Raw genomic sequence first — 20260 nt, 5'->3', positions numbered from 1 at the left:
TAAGAACTTGTCCAGGGCTGACTCATGAGGTCAGACTCAATTTCCCATGCTGTTCATTTGAGTGGTTAAGCAGAGAAAAAGTGAATTCTGCATTATATTTACCCCATTTCCATGTAATTGGGCATCTGAGGGGCAGCGTGCCAATCCAGGCCATGACTATAGCACTGGGACCCTGTCGGGACAGTCTGTTGGCAGTGAATTGTTTCTGCAATCTCTCAGTGATGCTCCAGATACTGCTCCCCTGCAGCTGCTTTCATCTTCTGTTCCCTGCAGAGTCTGGGGGATAATTCAGAAAACTCTCAAGGGAGGATGTGCACAGCCCACTACCAAGACAGTTTACAATTCTTACCAATAGCTTCCTCTCTTCAGGGGTGTTCTTCCTGATGTACTTTTGCATGCCCCATGTGATTTAAAGACTTCCCCCACCCCCCATACCTCCATTGTCCTAGGCTGCTCCCCTCAAAAAAAAAAAAAAAAGCTCTTGCCAACCAATAACCTCTAGGTAGAAAATCCTACTTTCTTTCAGTTCACACCATCCAGCCTCACCTCCCCTTTGCTCTCCCTTTCCACGTCTGCTGAGGGTTTGCTGCCCTACCATGATGCCTGCTAGCTCTCCCCTACCTACAACTCATCCTCACTCTGGGAATAGCTCACAATAGCGCATCCCAGATTGATTGGAGTAGAGTTTGGAAACTTACAGTCAAAGGGGCCATATCTGACCTGCTGCCTTTTTTCCAAGCTAAAAATAGTCTTCATGTTGATTAAGTGTTGAAAAAAATAAGATATTTTCTGACACATAACTATTAAACTCAAATTTCAGTGTCCATTAAACAAAGTGGGGTTTTTTTTGAGGACAGCCACACCCATTCATTGATAGACTGTCAGCTTGCACATTGCATCTTAGTGTTGAGTGATTGCCACAGAGACTGCATGGTCCACAGAGCCATGTGTTACCTGGCCCTGTATAGGAACAATTGGCCAACCCCTGAATTGGAGAGTTGTACAGGGCTTGATGGATCGAGAGGAGAAGAGAGAGGCTGGCCAACATTCACTTTAGGAAAAGGCCTCCAGCTGTGATTTGAAGGTTGTCAGACAAAGGGAGGTCCAGTGTGGAAGTAGGGAGACAATAATGGTTGAATTTAAGTGTGTCTGGAGCCTTGAAGCTGAAATGGGATGATGGCACCTCTAGTCTCAGTAGGAAATTATGGGGATATGGCCAGCAAGAGAACACAGGAGATGTTTTGTTCTAGCAGTCTTATGGGTGAGATGGATTGGGAGAAGATGTCTCTGCTACTTGAAGTGGCTGGTTCAAGTTTTACATGTGTGTGTGCTAAACATACATGAGCTCTTGGGAGACATAGAAAATGGGCAAATTCATGTGTCAGGTAAAGGAAGTAAATGAAAGGAGTTTGGGTTCAGGGAAGTGTCTTGTCCAGAACTGTGATCTCTCGTGACTTTTGGGTTCACTCTATGTAAGTTTACAAAGTATTTGTCACCAAAGTCTTTTCTTGTGAGGAACTAGGGCTCCCTAGTTTCATTTCTAGATAGGTGCTGTATCCTCATGGTTGTGTTCACTGGGACTTGCTCTAGAAAAGCCAAACATACCTTGGTTGTTGAGATTTGCTATTCAGAATGTAGAGATGTTTGGATGCACATAATTGGTTTTTTGTTGTTGTTGTTTTGTTTGTTTGTTTGTTTGTTTTCCTTTTCAACCTCTGGCCTCCAAGCTTCTATGTGGAGGTTTAGACTTTATTTTGAGCAGACACTCCTGTCAATTCATTTTAAGTAAATGTGACAATTTACAAGCCCAGAATTGGTCCTTCTCCTCAGGGATAGAAAAGAAAAGAAAGAGAGGCTTTTTGGTCCTTTCCAAGCAAAGCCTCAAATGCTGTATTTTGAAAAGAGAAAATAAATAAGAATGAAATGGCACCTAGTCTGCAAACAACACATTAGGAAATTTGAGGTAAGGCAGAGCCCAGGTGATTAGTGTTGGGGCACAAGGGTTGTCTGCAGCCTATTTTCAAAAGGTTGTGGTGAGGTAGTGTTCTTAGAATCATTGCCAACAGTCACCTGAACAACTTGCATCATTATTTGTGGATCACATTTATTTTGCTGGAGAAAGCAAGAATATAGATGGGGGTGGAAGGGGGAAGTGAGGATAAAAACATGGACTTCTGAAAATCAAGTAGGATCTATCCATGTTTGGTCAAGTGAATTTCTGGAATTTCCAACTGAATTATTATTTTTTATATTTGGAAATTTAGTACATATTACTAAAGATTTAAATGTAAGGTATAATATTTCAATACTGTTAAAGTGAACATACTGGTAGACTGGATTCTACCAAGCAATCATTCTTATATTACATTTTTCTAACAAGTTAAATATAAGGTATGGCTAAAACCTACAGAATGGCATAGATAAGAAATATGCTTTGAATCCAAATGAACCACAATTCATGTTTATCTTTGGAATATATTAGTATTATTTGGATAAGCTACAGTTTACTCTTATGAATAAATCAGAAAGTGTACTGTGTGGTTAGATTAGTTTTATTCTTTAAACATAATCCTAAAATGGGTTGTTGTTTCTATCACCTGCCATGCCTTTCTGAACTGGGGATTGAACCTCAGAAGACCATCCAAAGACCATGCCAGCAAGGCATAAAGGGACTACAGAATAGGTCAAAAATCACTGTGAACTATAGTAAACTCAAACAAGTGTCTGTTATAAAGAAATGAGGTAATTGTTAGTGTGTTTTGCATACAGAATCATTGAGCGAAGTACAGGGAGAAATAACATTTTGCCGCAGAATGCAAGCCGAGAAACTAAATGCTAATTGAGGATTGTTGTTATCATCTGCTGACTGTGGGCTGTTCAGACATCCGCTCTGAGTAATACAAACTAACACACCCACAGAATAAATCCACCACCACCAGGCACCCACCCTAGGTGAACTGTTTGATGTCTGGGTAGTGAGCAATGCCTGTAGTGGTTGTTACAACTATTTATTTTGTTTGTGTGGTCCTGACCTCCACCTGCATTTCAGAATCATGAGGACTCGATTCCCAGTCCCATATGGGGCTGGGTGACCTGCTGGGTGCCACAAGTCAGAACAGTTTTCTTTTCTCGCTATTGCACTGGGCCCTTCTATTTTTCATCTTTAATTGGTTGGGGAAGGAAATAGGTTCTTGTGATGTTAATAAGGAAAATGAATCTTTACCCAAGGTAAAACCAGCCGTGCGACAATCTGATGTGCTGATTAAGTGATTGTCATCAGAAGTAGACAGGGTCACAGTCCAAGAGGGAGAGAGCTTGAGAGCTACAGGGAACAAGATGGGAAGGAAGTGACTATCAAAATTAACTAACTTCAGACTGAATACAGCTGCTTCTGCATCTTGTTCCAGTTTCATTCTCGGTCATGAAAACATTTTTTTGTAGCTATTATCCTTGAACATTCAAGCTTTCATGACTCCACAATGAGATCAAGTTGAGATGAAATTAGCCACTGTGGAGCCATCCTTACCACCAAGTCTGTGGGAGCAGCTAATTCTCTGATTGGTTAATTAACCTATTCCTCCGGGGGCTCTTATTAGAACCTATGCTAGGAGCTCCATTCTTCTGTGAAGTGAAAACCTGAAGGGATGGTCTTTCACTGTTAAAGATTGTGGACAAGCTTTTTGTGGGGTACAAAAGATGTTCTACTTCTGATTTTTCCCCCCACAATATGCCCAAAATGTGAGCCTCCTCATTGAAGATCAAGAACCACCACATGCCCAGAAGTTCTCTTTGAGTCTGGATCAGGCAGTCTACCCAGGTTTCCTTACCCAAACTCAGAACAAGGACTTGAAGGTAGAAGTTACAGGAACACTTTTTCAATGCACTCAAAAAATAAAATGAAAAGAGAAAAATGTCTTACAAGTAATAAGATTCTCATCACAAGAAAGTGTGATGAGCTTTTCTTGGCCTGGATGTTGATGAAAGGCTTTAAACATTAGTTGGAAAATAAGGCTCACCCTAACTTAATGGCTCAACCATTCACAGAATGGTTATTTTGGTTCTTTTGTCTGTGTGGTCCTGATCTCCAATTGCATTTCAGAATCATGAGGACTCGATTCCTAGGATCATGTGGGGCTATGCAAGTGGAAATGGTCTTTTGTACTGTTTCCTATGTGATTTAGTAATATGTGCCCATGAAAGGAGCTCCCATCAACAAAGAAAAGAGTGGAAGGAGCCTTGATGTTTTAGTTCTGTGGAGAGACAGTGACTTGGAGCATTGATGTGCCATACCCTTAATAGTTTAGATGGTCCTGTTGATGTACCAGCCTGTGGCCCACTGTGCCAGAGCCTGACTCAACAAGTAAATACCTTAATATGGACTGTTACAGTTTGGGACTCTTAGGACAGAAACCCACAGGTGAAAATTAGCATGAGGAAGATTCTACACTCAAAAGAAAACATGTAAGAATAAGAGCTGCTGAAAAGAAAAGCAGCAGGGGGAGATGCTCTGCCATCATGTTATGTAGTGAGTGCTCTGTCACTTGAGCTTTTACAAAGAATCAACTGTTCAATCTATTAAGAAACAGTTCCTTCCAAGTCTTTGATTCTCAGATCCCACATTATTCCCTCAAGACTTTACATTAAAAGGAAAGGAACACAAAGAGGGCCCTAGAGATCTGAGTTCCCTTTAGATATTTGTGATGGACATTTGCTCGTCACTCTGTCTTATTTGTGGTGCTGTCATGAAGAATAGGTTGATGGAGGAAGGGGGAGATCTGGGTTCTAGGCTTGGCTCTGCCACAGACATTCTGGGTGCTTTTGAAGTAGTCACCCATCTTCCCAGCCTCAGCTTCTTCCTGCTGCAAATGAGGGGGTTGGACCATATAATCACTTTACAGAGTGTAGCCCAAAGACATGAAATGCTTTTCATTGGTGTGCAAATATATTTTGTTGAATAGTTACATAGAGTGTTTAAAAATACATATTTGGAAAAACTATAACTACCTCATCAAACTCATGAATATACTGGTATTATTGCTAAGGGATGTGGCAAAATTGGGTACCAATATCAGGCCTGAGTAAATTTAAAGAAAAATATTAAGTAAATAACAGTGCAGATATTGCAAATATCACGAAAGCAATATGTGATTGACTGAATTTAGAACACACTTGGATGAGATGATCTCTAAGGACTGGTCCATCTCCTGAATTTTATTACTCTGATGCAAAATTATACGAATGGACCACTCTAGCACATTGAAACCTTTCTCTCTTCTGCAAGGCACAGAGAGGGTTTCCATGTAGGATCCAATAATATACACTTTACATGAGAGGACAAGATACAGTGTAATGTTGGCTCTGCTGATGACGCTTTTTTGAATGGTTGAGGATAGTCGATGATACTTTTTTGTTTGTCTATCTGCTCGTCTCATCCCTAGCATCTCAGGTCCAATTTATCTATGGTTAACTATGAGATTTTTTCTCCATTGAAAAACTTACATAGTCTGAATAATCAGAGTCCACTTTATTCCTTTATATTTGTGGCTTTTTATTTTAAAAATATGGTGTTGAGTACAGGTTTATCTATCTATGTCCATTTCACTTGGATTCGGGGCAAGACAAGCATGATGAACTGCTTAACATATAGGCTTGCATGTCAGTCTATCTGAGATCAAATCATGGCAGGTGTCCTCACCTTTGTGTGCCTCAGTTTCTTTGTCTGTAAATGGGAATACTGAAAAGATGACCTACCTCACTGAGTTATATGCACAGTACTAGCACAGTTCCTACCATAAAGCAAGAGCCAAGCAAATGTAAGCTAATGTTGTTGTTGTCGTCTTCGTCGTCGTCGTCATCATCATCATCATCATCATCCCCCAGGCCCATCACCGTCATCATTATCTATTACAAATGTCAGATAAAAGCAAGGGAAGACTATCAAAATAAATTTGTCATTAAGACATTTCTGCTACCTTCAACCTGCCTTTCCTATATACTGCCTCCAACCCATCAAGCAGTTAGTAGCATTTCAAAAATAACACCTACCCACTACCAATTTCCCAAGCAAAGTTTTGTTCTATAACTCACTGGCATCGGGTTCTTACAGGGAAATATAAACTAGCTCTCTTACCTGGAAATTGAACCTGCTTATTTTACCAAACAGCCCACTTACACATGGAATCAAACATCTGAATATCCTCATGTTAATGGAGGCTTATTATGAAATTGGGGTTTGCTTCTTTCAACCAAAATTTCTCCATCTAGATTTTTTTGGACACATTCCAGAGAAGCCAAGAGGTCTATGAGAATTTCCTTTTAATTCTGGGTTTCATTTTTATAATAAGTACAGTTCAAAAGTGTTTTCCTTTGAAGTATTAGATTGGAATTATTATTGAATAGAATAAAACTTCAATTCTTTTAAGCCAGCATTCCTCAAACTAGGGACCACACACATACTCTACAGGAGTTTGGAAGGACACTGTCTTCCTTTAAGAAGGAACCTGGCATTTCTCACGTTGAAGATGCTGCCAGGTCAGTGTCTCTTAGATTACCTTGTCCTGGTCTCTCCTTTTTGGACTCCTTTCCCATTCCTCATGACTCTGAATTCAAAGAATAACTCAGGGAGACTCAACTCTGAACTCAGCTGAGTTACAAATGCCTTTTGGAGACTCAAGAATTGCACTGATTGTCCCCTACTCAGCCCAGTGAACTGCACGATTACCCTCATTCCTCCAGTGGTACAATTGCATGACTCCTTGAAGCAACATCCATGAGTAACATCTGGGGATTCTTTGCAATTCCTTGCTCATCTCCTGGGTTATCAGGAGCCATACATAGTATCCCAGATGTTTATGTAAGAAACAGATTTTGCATTTCCTCCCAAGTTGCCTGCCTAATAGGGTTCAATCTTATACCAAACACTTCTTTCATAGCACTCTATTTCACGAGCTCTTTTCAAAAGTCTTGTCTTTATTGCCTTTGGAAAACAGGGTACCAGCATTTCAAAAAACCTCCACAGTCAGGGTTTATTGATTTCCTCTTCATCCTTTTCATCATGCATTTGAATGCATAATTATAAGTAGACCCACAGAAGGCCACCATGCCATTGATGGCCTCTGAGCTTTTTCCTTCATGGTTAATAAAGAAAGAAACCACATGAAATAGCAACTAGGAGAAAGCTAAGTATTTCATCGTAAACATTCTCAGAATAATTAGAATGGATTAAATTACAAGAGAAAATGCATTTAGTTAATCTTTCCTCTAATTAAAAAAATATCCCTAGTTTTAAATAAAGCATTTGTTTTTAAAAGCATATTTTCATTGTAATCAATAAGGGGGAGGCCTGTTTTGTCCTCACTGATAGGAGAAAACATCTGGAAAGTAATTAAAAGCTCCCAGACAGTGTTTTTTTGGTTTTTTGTTTTTTCCATTTATTATTATTATTATTATTATTATTATTAAGATCTGTAAGTAGCCTTCTCAGTCTTTTCCTATGACTTGCACAATGGTATTCTCCACAAGCGACCTCATTTTATGGTCCGTGGTGGTATAACTTGCTTTCTGTTCCCAGATCAGTGAAGATGTGTTTGATGACTCCTGGCCAACAAGGGTCAAGTAAGGAGATTAATTTAGCAGAGGTTTTTATAATTTTCCAAGTGAGGTGGGATGGCAGTCAAAATGAGATGGGTAGGTCACACAAGACATTCCTAAAATAGAACAGGGACACACTCTAGCCTGTCACGGGTTCTATTCTAAGACTGACAGAACCCAAATCACTCCGAGCCCTGTAAGTCTGTCTCACAAGTAAGGAATCATTCACATCATCTCTCCAACTTCATGGCTCATCCCAACTGCAAAGCTCACTCCCCACTCTCATCCCAAACATTCCTAGAAGTTTTCAAGGGTGTCTCACATGCTCATGTTCAGCCCATTTGGATTCTTCAGGCTTGGTCCCCTCGTGGTGATCTGCTGCTTACAGAACTCACTTCAGTGGAGCCCCACGGTATTTCCCCTACTGCCAGGGATTTATCATCCAATACCCTTTGTGCCCACTCGACTAAAGCCCCACTGTGTTTACACAGTGAAGGAAAGAACACCACACTCCTCCACACTGGGAATCTTTATTAGCTGGTTCCAAAAACCTTTGAGAAAACAGCTGTTCATTTTTTGCCTCTAGCACATCTTTCACCCATCATGGTTTTGTCCCACGGCTGGGCTATAGAATAGGCAACACAGGATCCTTTTTGCTTCCTCACCTTCCCTCACCTCAGACACCCTCCATAGACCTGGGGGTCTTGGGGGAGGCTCACATGTTCTTCAAACACACCCAGCCTCTAAATTCCAATTCAGATCAGTTAGGACCCCTATCGTCTACACAACCAGCCCATTGAGAAAACCTCCTTGTTCCTTCTCATTTAGGTTCAGGGTTGCTTCCATTTTCAGCCAGCTCAACTACAAGTCAAAGAGCCCCTGTGATCTCCCATTCTCATATGAATTATTTTGCAAAAGGAATGGAGACACAACTGCTTCCATGTCCCTTAGACTTCAGGTTTCCAGCAGTTTCTGGCATGGCTCTTTAGGGCAGCTCACTCTAATTGTGTGTGACCCCCAACACCACACAAGCACAAACTATACATTACAAAAACCACATCCCACCAGACCCCAGAGAAAGGAGGGGTTAACCGATGTTCTAGAGACAAAAAGTCCCACAAAATTGCTGTCCATAGGGATTTAAATTGCTGAGAATCCTGTCCCACAGTTTCCAAATTTAGCTGCAGCAGCACCTGGTCAAATTAGCAGTGAAGTTGGTTAGAACTTGGCTCAGAAGGGTCATCTGTCTAGAGCTGTAAGCAGAGAGATAGGCTCTGATAAGTGTGAATTGCATTTCTTTATTTTTAAAATTATGCTTGAACTTCAAAAGGGATTGCCAGACAGCCCTGTCTAGTTGTCTAGAAACAATGCCAGGGGGTGGGGGCTCCCGGAGATTATAAAATAACCACCTCAGAAGCACAGAGGAAACGTTTGTACCCGATTTCATTCCAACAAGTTAGCAAGCTGTCAATCACCGGTCAGGTTACTGCACTGAAATGTGCTCTCTCTAATGACACGAAACTCAAGGCAGTGGCTTCTGCTTTGCAGAGAGCATCCTGGCAATAGGCAGTGAGATTGTTTCTCTACATTAGGTGTATGTGAGCCCTGGAAGCCCAAATGTCACTGATGATAGCAATTCCCATGAATAGGGAGAGAGATTGAAGAAGATATTAGAGGTGGTAAGAGAAATGAGCTTTTTCCTATTAATCCAGGGAATGCAGGCAAGTTGAGTTGGGTCCCTTAAGCATGTTGCTATCGGCTTCTCACCAGACTCTGAATATGAACTAATTTAACTTTTTATTTCCATTTAATGGGACCAAGAAAGATCTATATGCATTCACTTACAGACCTGTTCTCTGGGGGTCTGATGCAGGAAATGTTATCATATCATCCAGAAGCCTAGCCTAGACAGAAACTAGTTTACCCAGAATTAAACAGCTTGAAACATAATACACATCAACACCCACTCCAAACTCCCAATATTTCCCGCAAGTTATGTTTGTAGAATGTAACATCTTCCCTCCTTGCTAACTATTAACACTCACTGTCAGTGCTTTACAATTGTAGTTAGAATGTATTCGCAGGGTGGGGCTGGTGATAGGGATTATGTAGCAAAGGAGTTAAATGCATGAGCTTTAGAATCAACTAAAGCATGAGCTTTAGATCAAACAGACCTCAATTCAGCCCCAATCCACTGCAAGTTGTGTGATCTTTGGCAAGTTCTCTATCTTCAGTACCTGCATTTTTCCCATCTGGAAACTGGGAATAGTGATACCTGTGTCCTACTTTGGGGAGCACTTCACTCATCAGTGAAGCATTTAACACAGTGCTTGATGCTCCATAAATGTTAGTTTAAAAATCATCAACACTACATGTTCATGCCCTTACCGGAATTTCTTTGCAGAGTGGACATTTATGAAAAGCAGTAGGGCTGGCACACAGCCACCCATAGGGCCCAGAACTCCAAAAAGAGAGGTCAGGGTGCTAAATGTCCTGTGTTAACCCAGATGTCTGGGCCCACCTCCTGTTCCACTCCTACAAGAGAATCTCACTGGGACATGTGGATTCCATGACTGTAAGAAGGAGAACACAGGGAGCAAGAGCAAAGCAGGGAGAGAGAAACAGCCCAGTGAGGATCTGACTGCTGGTTGCAGGAACATGACTATTAAAAACATAAAGAAGAGAGCCACATGTGTATCATCCTATGCCTTGTCTGAGGTCCACACCTCCTCCGTCTGGTTCCAGCTGAGCAATGACAACTTCATTCATTCATTCATTCATTCATTCATGAAACATCTATTGAGCACCTAATGAGTGCTGGGTGCAACATAAACTTCCCCTGGGTGAGGCCCTGGGCTACAGGGCTAAGAAAGAAGTGATTGGCACAGAGGCTGGTAACAGTCCAAGGAACTTCAGATCTCAGATGTCTTTTTGCCCACATGAGACTTTTTCCTGTTTTCTAATGCAGGGCACCCTTTCTGGTGTTTCTGCCAGTTGGTTTTGGTTTCTTTTTCAATGCTATTTCCTGCTAACAGCTTCCCAAGGAGATCAGTGTAAGGATGGAAACCTTAAACTTCCAATGGTAGTTTAAATTCATTTGTAGCACAATGTAACTACATAAAAGAAAGCAGCCAGGTATCAAACTGCGTGGATACACACAAATGACTCCCTCATAAGTGTTAATATTTTCAACAGCGGAAGAAATTTAGTTAAATCAAATGAAGATGGCAACTCATTAAAATTTGATTTTCCCTCCTATCCTTTTTTATCTTTTAATCCTCCGTATATGGCACAACTTGTTCTGTTAAATAACACTCATTAATTAAATCTCATCTTCTCTTAGCTATATCTATATTTTTATTTATTATGGAAACCTTTCAATGCTTATAATCTAATTTAGTTGGATTATTTCTTGGACATCTCTAAGTATGAAAACCTTGAGGTTTTAGGGTGGAATTACTGGCAAGGGAAGAAGTGGGATAAACCAAATTCTCTTTCCTTCTCCCCCCGCAGGAGGTGGGTGGACAGGCCTTTCCTTTGTTAGGGGAGTTGGCATGATGAGGGCACTATGAATTCAGTATCTTCATCACCTATGGGAAGGGAAGGGAGGGAGGAACCCATAGAAAGAGTTGTAAACTCAATCACCCCTATGTGGATGAGGCAAGAACAATGTACGTAGATGTGGGGGCGATCCGGCTGAGACATCTGTCACCCTGTTGATTGCCAGGGTTGATTCGGCTGATCTGGCTGGCTAGGCGGGTGTCCCCTTCCTCTTCACTGCTCCATGTGCATCCCTCCCAAAGTTGTGTGCTTGGTCAGAGAGAACGACTTTCCCCCATAGAAGAGGATGATTCCTGGGTCAAGAATATAAGAGTAGCCATACCCACTCTGGAACCTCCAAACAAGCTCTCAGGGTCCATTTGTAGGAGAACATAGAGTGGTCAAGCTTCCAAGACTCGAGACACATCCAAATGAGGCACTGCTTGTGGCAGTCTGCCTTTCTGAAAGAAAGAAAGAAAGAAAGAAAGAAAGAAAGAAAGAAAGAAAGAAAGAAAGAAAGAAAGAAAGAAAAGGAAAGAAAAGAAAAAGTATATGAATGCACTGAAAAGAGTGTAAGACATCAGGCAACAGTAATAAACTGGAGAGTGAATGCCCCTTCTGTGGAGGCCAGACATGACCCACCTCCCACTGAATGTTGCCATATAGAAATGCAAACCTAGTTTTACCAAATTTTCTGATTTTTCAATAGAAGCCAGATATCAGGATTGTTGTGCATATTCTCCCCATTTTCAAATGTTAGCAAGCAATTCAAAATTTGTTGAAATGCTATACAAGCCATTCAGACAGGGCTGGGGGCCAAATGGATCACCCATCTGTGGCCACTGACGCTAAGCTCCAGTACAAGATTACTACCAAGTTAGGGAACATCATTTGCCTGGAATGAGCAATGTCAAAGCAATGACAGCTTTGGCTTTTTTTCTTTGATGTCCCTACTCTCCTGGTAACTGGTTTTTGCTGGTGGGAGTCTCACTGCCAGGGTATAATGGTGATACTTTGCACTTACAAAGTGAATTTTCTCCAAGGAGCTCAAAAGACTTTGTGTTGCCTCAGTCAACCTCACAATAAGCCCGTGAGGCAAGCAGGTAGCTATTGCCCCCAAACATTAAGTGAGCAGCATTAGAAAGTATTTTACACAGGCAGCTAGGTTGACTCATTGGTTTAAATCCATGGTCTACACTATTGGCAAATTACAGCATTCAAGAAGCACAGACAAGGTTTCCCATTACTGCCTCCTCTGCTGCCCTTTTTGGCTTATCTTCCTTCCATCTGCTCCAGTTGACAGCTAAGCCCCAGATCTCAACAATATATATGAGCAAACTGAGCCAGTGACTAATTCCTGTCGTGCGTGTGAGTGTGTACACGTCTGTGTGTGCATGCATGTGTGTGTGCCCATCTGACTTCTCGGCAGGCCTAGCATGGTTCATCTGCACCCATTACAACACGTCTCTGCATTGGTCATTGGTGTGATGCCATGCTCTGAAATGCTACTCTGGCAAATGCTCACAACCTAGAAACTCCAAATAGGTATCTGCAGGAATCTGGATATCTGTATTTTAGTAACAGTGCCCAATAATTCATGCTGTCCAGAGGCCCTCCCTGTCTCCCTTCTCTTCCTTAAGCAGATAGAATTACAACTGTGAAGGAGCAGGTTTTCCCGTACAGAACTGACACTTGTGCCTTCTCCTTGGCCACAGTGAATTAGCAGTAGTGGTCATGGAAAACGGGGACAGAAACCAGAGCAGTGCAGGGAGGGCCAGAAACAAAGATCTTCTTTGAGTTTCCATGAGTGGAACACCCAAGAAATTCCTATTGACCAGGAGTGATTGGAACTCTGCCACAGTCATTTTCCCCTCTAAACTGGGTTCAAGGGCTCTGCTACACCATTCCCCTGTCCTCCCCCTTCTCCTCTGCTTTATGGGCATATATGCTCTGTGTCCTGCTCTACTCAGGGGAATTACTTGGGCTTTTCAGGCATGACCCAGAGAGAAGACTCCAGTACAGCAGTGTAAACCTGTTGATCTTTTTCCCAGGACAGCAGAGCACAAGTATCCTCCGTTTTCTAGATTGCCTTGCTCTTCCTTCCAAATTGTCTCAGATCAGGCTACTGATTCCTGGGAACAGTTCCCAGCATGATGTTCCACTATAATCATTCACATTCTCTGCATGCGAGCATGCCATAAACATCCTTCAGAGGCAGATGCAAACCCAGCGAAACACCTGGCCATTGTAAATGCATGTGCTGAAGAGCTAACTAGACTTATTGACACTGGAGCTACAAAGGCTGTCATACCCGTCAGCTTCGCATCTGATCCCATAAATCAGGACACTCTTCGCTAGAGTCCAGTGACACTGCCTTTTCTGGGAGTGAGAACTTTAAAGATCTCATGGGAAACCCCTGGAAATCCCTCCTCAATCCAGTCGGAAGTGCAACTGATTAAACATCCAGAATCAGCCAGTCTGTTGTGGCTCATCCCAATAGATCAAAATCAATACTGAATTTTTTTTTAAGTATGTAGATTTAAAAAGCCATCTCTTTATATACTCAAGTATTTCTTTATACCTGACTATATAAAAAGATAGTTTTTTTGTTGCCTTGGGAGGAATCACCTTGTGCTTTTCATTTGACTATTCAGAATGGAAGCCAAGGCTTCTCCTTATATTCCTTCATCGTGCCTCTCAAAGAATCACTCAAACAAACCATCATGTGTATTTTTCACATACACACACATTCATTCTTGGAAGTTAAAGGGGCATCCTGTTGGGGACATCTCTGTCATAATAGCCCCAGGGTGATACTCTACAAGTTCAAAATAGGGAAGCACCCGGCCTTCTCAATGCTGCCAAATCCACTAAAGCCCGTTGTACAGTGTACAGAATGCCAGCACAGGTGATCCCCATGGTAGGTCTGCCAGCAAATTCAAGCCCACCTGGCTGAACTGGACTTTGTGTTAAACTGACTCCTAAAGGCAAACAGTGAAACTCAGGGAAGCACAAACGAGCACCCCCCGCCCCCCCACCAGGTCAGCAGGGAGTTCAGCCACTGAAGTTTCCACTCACAGCCATGCTCAAGTTTGAGAAGCCAAGGTAAAGAAGTTCCAGGTTTAGCTACGTACCTGGCCAGACCAACAAGTCACTTTAAAGTTGCATCTGACTGATCTCCACATACTAGGACAGCTCTACCTTGACATTTAAGTTACTGCTTCCATCACCGGTGAGATGGGTTTACGCTAAGTAATGCAGCTTTAAAATATTTTCTGAGCAGTAAACGCAAACGATTGCAGTGTTATAAAATCATGTCTTATAGGAGACATTAAAATGTTACTGATACCAATCACAGTGAGGTAAAAAGCCGCAAGCCAAGACTTTGAGGGGAAGGAGGTAGAGGCCCTGAAAACAGCATGAGACGGATACATAAAGTAGTTAAAGCCAAGCTGGGAATGGGTTCAGAAGCTAGAAATGCACATTGCTGGGGGGTTTCCTTTTCATTTGTTTTTCCTCCCAGGCTGTGGCTTTGCCCCTTTCTGTTAAAACCCTGACAGTGCCTCCCAAGAAAGATGATCTCTGGCAGGGACAATTCCTTTGGTTTGGCCAACCCTGGCACTCAGCAGCAAAACATCATATCCAGAAAGAACCTAAATTACCCCCTGCCTTGGAACAGGAATACCTCAGGTGCTCAAGGAGTGCTAGCTGGCTTGAGATTCTCTGGGCGTGACCTTCCGGAATCATTTAAGAGAAAGAGAAAAAGGAGAATAGTTGGGAAGGATATAGTGAGAAGCCACCGTGAGTTAAATAGCCCATTTGCTAGAAGTCAAAAGCTAGATTTGAAGAAGGAATAGCAAAGGAAATGACCAAATAAATGAAGGGTTTCTCCTGAGTTTCGGAGCATGAGGACTTGAACAAGGGATGTGTTGGCCTGTAATCTAGTACATATGTTCAAAATGAGGGCAGTGTCAGCCCAAACAGAATAAAAAATGGTTCTTTGGGAGACTGCAAAACTCTTACCCTTTTCATGTATAAAACACAAATATATTTGCAATAAATTAGCAGATATAGAATGTATCTATGACATTAAAATTTCATGATGAGGAGAGGAATTAGGAGGAAAAGATCTAAAATGGTTCGTGGAGAAGGAGATGATGTGGTGGAAAAAAGGAGAAATAGTCATCTAGTAGAAGGGATGATAGATTGGTTTGTTTCCAGAACTTCAAAAGAAGTGGTCTCAAGTATCTTTACCGAATACAAACTCCTGCTTACAAAACTTTCTGCCAACTCATGTTTCTGCCTTTATCACCCCCCTGCCTGCTGGTTCAGGTTTCTATTAAATCAGTTTGGAAGGAAATAACAAGACAGGCCAAAGAATTGGTTTTGCATATGTTTGGAATTTACTGATCTACTGAATTCCCTTTTCAGATAATAACAGCTGACAGTTTTTGAGTACTGGCCATAAAACTTGCCAGCCCCAGTGCTAAATTCTTAGCACACCTTCTCACATCGAATCTTCATATCAGTTTTGTGAGGTGGAAATTGTCCTCATCATCATCCAGGTGAGAAAACTGGCTCAGAGAGGGAAAGCAATTGACATAAGTCCTAACCATCAGTGACAAGGGGAAGTGAGCTCTAACCCTCTATTTACTTGACAGAGCCCAGGTGTAACAATGCACTCTTTGGATCACCTGCTTTGACCCTAGGTAATCGTGCCAAGAGGGTTACTTGGGAGGCCAGCAGCAAAATCAGAGTGTATGGGCGCCAGGAAGGTACCCTCATCTGTTGGTAAAGTCTCCACCTGCAGGAGTGTTTCTTCAGTGATGGAGGACAATCCCCCTGTTAGTGTATTTTGGGGCTCTCTGCTTTATCAGTGCCCCCCAGGCCAAAGAGTGTACTAAGTTATTTCAGATTCCCAAAATGAATCATCACTCCTCAGCATAGGCATAATTGGCCAACTTCCCTAAATTTAAGTTGACTTTCTATCAGAGTTCACATTTCCACCAACTTTTCATTAAATTAATTATTCAAAACAATTCAGAGTTAGCGTTCTCACAGCAACTGTAACTCTGCCATGACTATATTAAGGCGTAAATTGAACAGCATGTTTTGCAATAAAGTTAATTTTATATTCACCAGAGAACTGAGTTATAGTTGCTGTGGGAACTATCATTTCGAATCTCTTGACTTTGGTGCATTTAAATTCTCAACCACAGCATTGCACACCATAGCATATTTTGCACAGATGCTTAATTTTCTTCCCACCATGGCCTAGCTACCATGAGCTTAGAAGTCCTGTCAGAGTCTAGTATATCAGCCTTCTAGTTTTCCTAGCCTTCTTACTTATCCTGGTACCTTTGATACTTGATAGAGAAATAGCCAAGAAACCAAAATTATTCCCCTTTTATCTTAAAAATGTCTGTTTGGGGGAAGTGACTTTTCTTAGAAGCACAGTCAGTGAGAGGCACCAAGTCTCAGGCAATGTCAACTAAAGCAAGCAATGCCATTGCATTTATGAGGAGCCAGGATTCTCATCCAAGGGTATTTTTGGATCTGTGCTGTATTATTCAGTACACACAGGGTGACCTCTGAAGGCTCCAAGTCCTTGCATGTGCCATTAATCATGCAGGCATGCACGGCCATACATCAGAACTTATTGGAGCTCTGGAAAAGCTAAACAACATTTCCCAGAGCCACATAAAACCCAAGCATCTCTAAATCAAGACGCATTGCAGGGCCTCTCTAAGAGGTACGTTCAGTAGAACTGGAATAGAACTCAGGCTAAATCCTGGCGGTATGGAATCGGTGACATGTGCCAGGGCAGAGACAGAAGCTTGTTGGGGAGGGATAGCAGAGGGAGATGAAATTCTGAGGTGGTTAGAGATGTGAGCGTTCCATCTACAAGGATTATCGATTTTTCAGCTTTATTGGAAAAATCAGTCAGGCTTTCTGCCTCCTGGGGATTGCTGTGCTGCAATTTGGGAGTGTGTGTGTGTGTGTGTGTGTGTGTGTGTGTGTAGAAACGCTGCAGGTTAGCAGCTGAGGAGCAGGTCCCATTCACCATTCAATTATCCATTTAGCTAAAATGTGACTTTACAGAAACATGCTGCTGTTTTGCATGTCTGAAATATATTTGAAAGGAGGGATTTTTGTTTCTCTGTAAATGAGAGGATTTTCGAAGAGGAAACTCTCACCTTCCTAAGGGTACATTCATTATGCAAAATGGAAGAATAGCACCTAACAATAGCATAGGCCAGATTTTTAAAATTCTGACTCCCGTTCTATATTTTTTCAGAAAACAAAAACCTCCTTATTTTTTATACGTGCCACACATAAATGTACCTCCTGATTGAGACTTATCGCAAAATTTATAAAGAACATATAACAACCAAAGACCCCCCCCCCAGGTTATTGGTCACCTAAAAACTGTGTTAAGAAAAGGACTAGAAAAATACATGCAAACAGAGATTCAAAGAACAGGAAAAGTTCATGACTCAGGGTTACTTGGGTCACAAGGATGGGAAGGAGTGAATGATAGAAGGTGCTGGATTAATGAACAAGGGTGGGGCTGGGAGATGCCATTTCAGCCAGAAGAAAGAAAAGAAAGTGAAGAAGCAAAGGAGAGATTGAAATGTTTTTGGTGTTTCTGTACAGGTAGATGGTAACATAAAACAAGATAAAATACAGCTACTGTATGAGATCATTTGATCCACAGTGTTTTAAAAACAAGTCTTCAGATAATTTGGAGGGACTAGTTTTTAAGGAAGTCTTGACAGATTAATAAATATAAATATATGTATATATTTATATACAGAGGTGGATAATTGATACATAGATAGATGATGGATAGATGGATGGAAGGATAGACAGGTACATAGAGCTTTTTAAGTGTGTTTGAATGCCGCAATTCAGACGTGTCCAGCTGATCTATGGGGATAAACAGAGTGCAAAGGGATTAAAAGTCCAGCTGAAATAACCTGGGAGGGTGTTTGGGGTTGGCCCAAGGAAGCTCTATTGCCAAGAACTAGATGAAGCTGGCAGACTAAATGCAGCCTCTTGGTCTGAAGTCATTACATCAAGAAAGTCAGGGAGGTCATTTGCTGGAGCTGTTCTGTGTAACACTGGCAGCCCTGAACCTGGAGAGAGAGCCTAGGTGACTTTGTAGTTCTCTGCTCTCCTCCACCCATGCTACCCTCTCCCTCCACTTCTGCATGTTGCCTTTAATATGGAAAAGCAACATGGAGACAAGGGCAGAATCACCACAAAATCCAGCCTCTTCAACCTTGTTTATTTGCTGATTCCCACCTCAAGAGTTTAATCTGTACTCTTAATTTAATTGTATCACCCAGAGTGCTATTTTCTGGACAGTGTATTTTGTCCTCTGCTCCACATCTGTACCACAAGTCTTTCTATTGGAGGGATGTGTAGGGAACCCTAAAAACATATAGAATTAGTCCTGCCATGTTGGGTCACAGTAGCAGGGCACCCCCATGCCCCACCAAGCCACCAGTATGACTTACAGAAATTATCCATATGGCCTCCTCCTGGACATCCTCTCCGACTCTATCCTTGCCGCATCCTTGGTCTGTTCTCCTAGCACGAAGGAATCCTTTAGACACTCAAGTCAGATCAAGTCACTCTTCTGCCCCATGTCCCTCAGTGGCCCCCTTTCCACACCCCAGGCAGATCACACCTCTCTGTTAACATACTTTTCTGAGCCTGGTTGAGATGTCCACTCCCTGTGACTTCAGTTTCACCTCACATGCCTCTTACATTTTAGGGGGGGCTTCTTTGGATAACATGTCACATCCATTATGTGATGATCTTACTCATGGAACTCTCAGGAAATTACCTCATTTTTCTCACTTCCATTTCAGTCTTTGGAGGGCATCTTCCTGGGGCCTTTGCTATACTGACTGTACCGATCCCGTTTTGAACCATAGTGTACAGTCCTTCCTCATTGCCAAGCGAAAAACCGAAGAATTCCCTGAGCCACATAAACATTTCTGCTAGCATTTGAGGTTACTTTAAACAACAACAATATCAGTTTTGAAACATTTACTATGTGCATTTACTTAAAATTTACACATCTTGCATTTTACTAGACACATTTACATATATTTATCCATCATGCTAAGCATGTGATATGTATTTTCTCTTTGAAAGGCCAACCAACCCTCTGGAAAAGGTACTTTTATTGTCCTGGTTTTACAGATGAAGAAAGTAAGGAATAAAGAATTTATCATTTTTGCCCAAGATCATGCAGCCAAGGGATGGAGCCAGGATTTGAACCCAGGCAGGCTGGATCCAGAGCCCATTTCTTTCACACACCAAGTTCTGCCCTGTGACTACTGAGCTGACCTGGGACTTTGGCCTGAGGAGACACCAGTATGTTTTAGGCACCTTCCCTCTTGCCCTTGGAGGCCTTCACCTCCAGCCCTACCTTCCACCTCTATCGTCTCCAATGAAAAGATCCCAGTGCTCAGTCCCTGTCCTTGATGATGACCAGTTGTCCAAGTTGCCCGGGACTAAGAAGTTTCCTGGGATTAGGGACTTTTAGTGCTAAAACAGTTTCGGGTAAACAAGGACCATGAGTGACTCTGGTTGAGAACAGAGGCTACAGAGTCTGTCTGCTGCTGCCAAATCCTGGCTCCACCACTAACCAACTCTGCAAATTTGGCCAAGTTAATTCACTTCTCTGTGCCTCTGTTTCCTCACTTGTGAAACAGGGATAATAGTAGTACCTACACTATAAGGTGTGACAATGAAATGAGCTAATGCTTGCCGGGCACACAGAAATGTCTCCATTGGGGGTCTGCTATTGTTATTGTTATTATATTAAAAGCATGTTAAAATCCAGAATTTAAAACCCATAGTCTTGAGATAGATTCTAAACCTAGCTCTTTTACCATCTATAAGAAACAAGCATTCAGTGATTTCCTTACATTTCCTAAAGTTGTGCTACAAACAGCAACAACCACCAAATACACAGCAATTTATCATTGGCCTCCTTTTACACTAGTTAAAAGAGAGCCGTCAGCCCTGCAGTAAGTAACGAGTCCGTGCCCACAGGCCTCCTAGATGTTATTTGTATTTTTATGACCCTCCTGTGGCTATAAGGATGCTC

General features: G+C 42.0%; 1 protein-coding gene across 1 annotated transcript in view; it reads left to right on the top strand.

Moving 5' to 3' along the window:
• The window catches only part of TENM2 (teneurin transmembrane protein 2), a 982382-nt gene that overhangs the window by 834587 nt on the left and 127535 nt on the right, over window positions 1-20260 (top strand). The gene's annotated exons all lie outside the window — the stretch shown is intronic.

This window comes from Acinonyx jubatus, chromosome A1, assembly GCF_027475565.1.
Source record: "Acinonyx jubatus isolate Ajub_Pintada_27869175 chromosome A1, VMU_Ajub_asm_v1.0, whole genome shotgun sequence".
NCBI lineage: Eukaryota > Metazoa > Chordata > Mammalia > Carnivora > Felidae > Acinonyx > Acinonyx jubatus.
The sequence above is the reverse complement of the archived record's forward strand: the minus strand, read 5'-3'. Positions and strand labels throughout refer to the sequence as shown.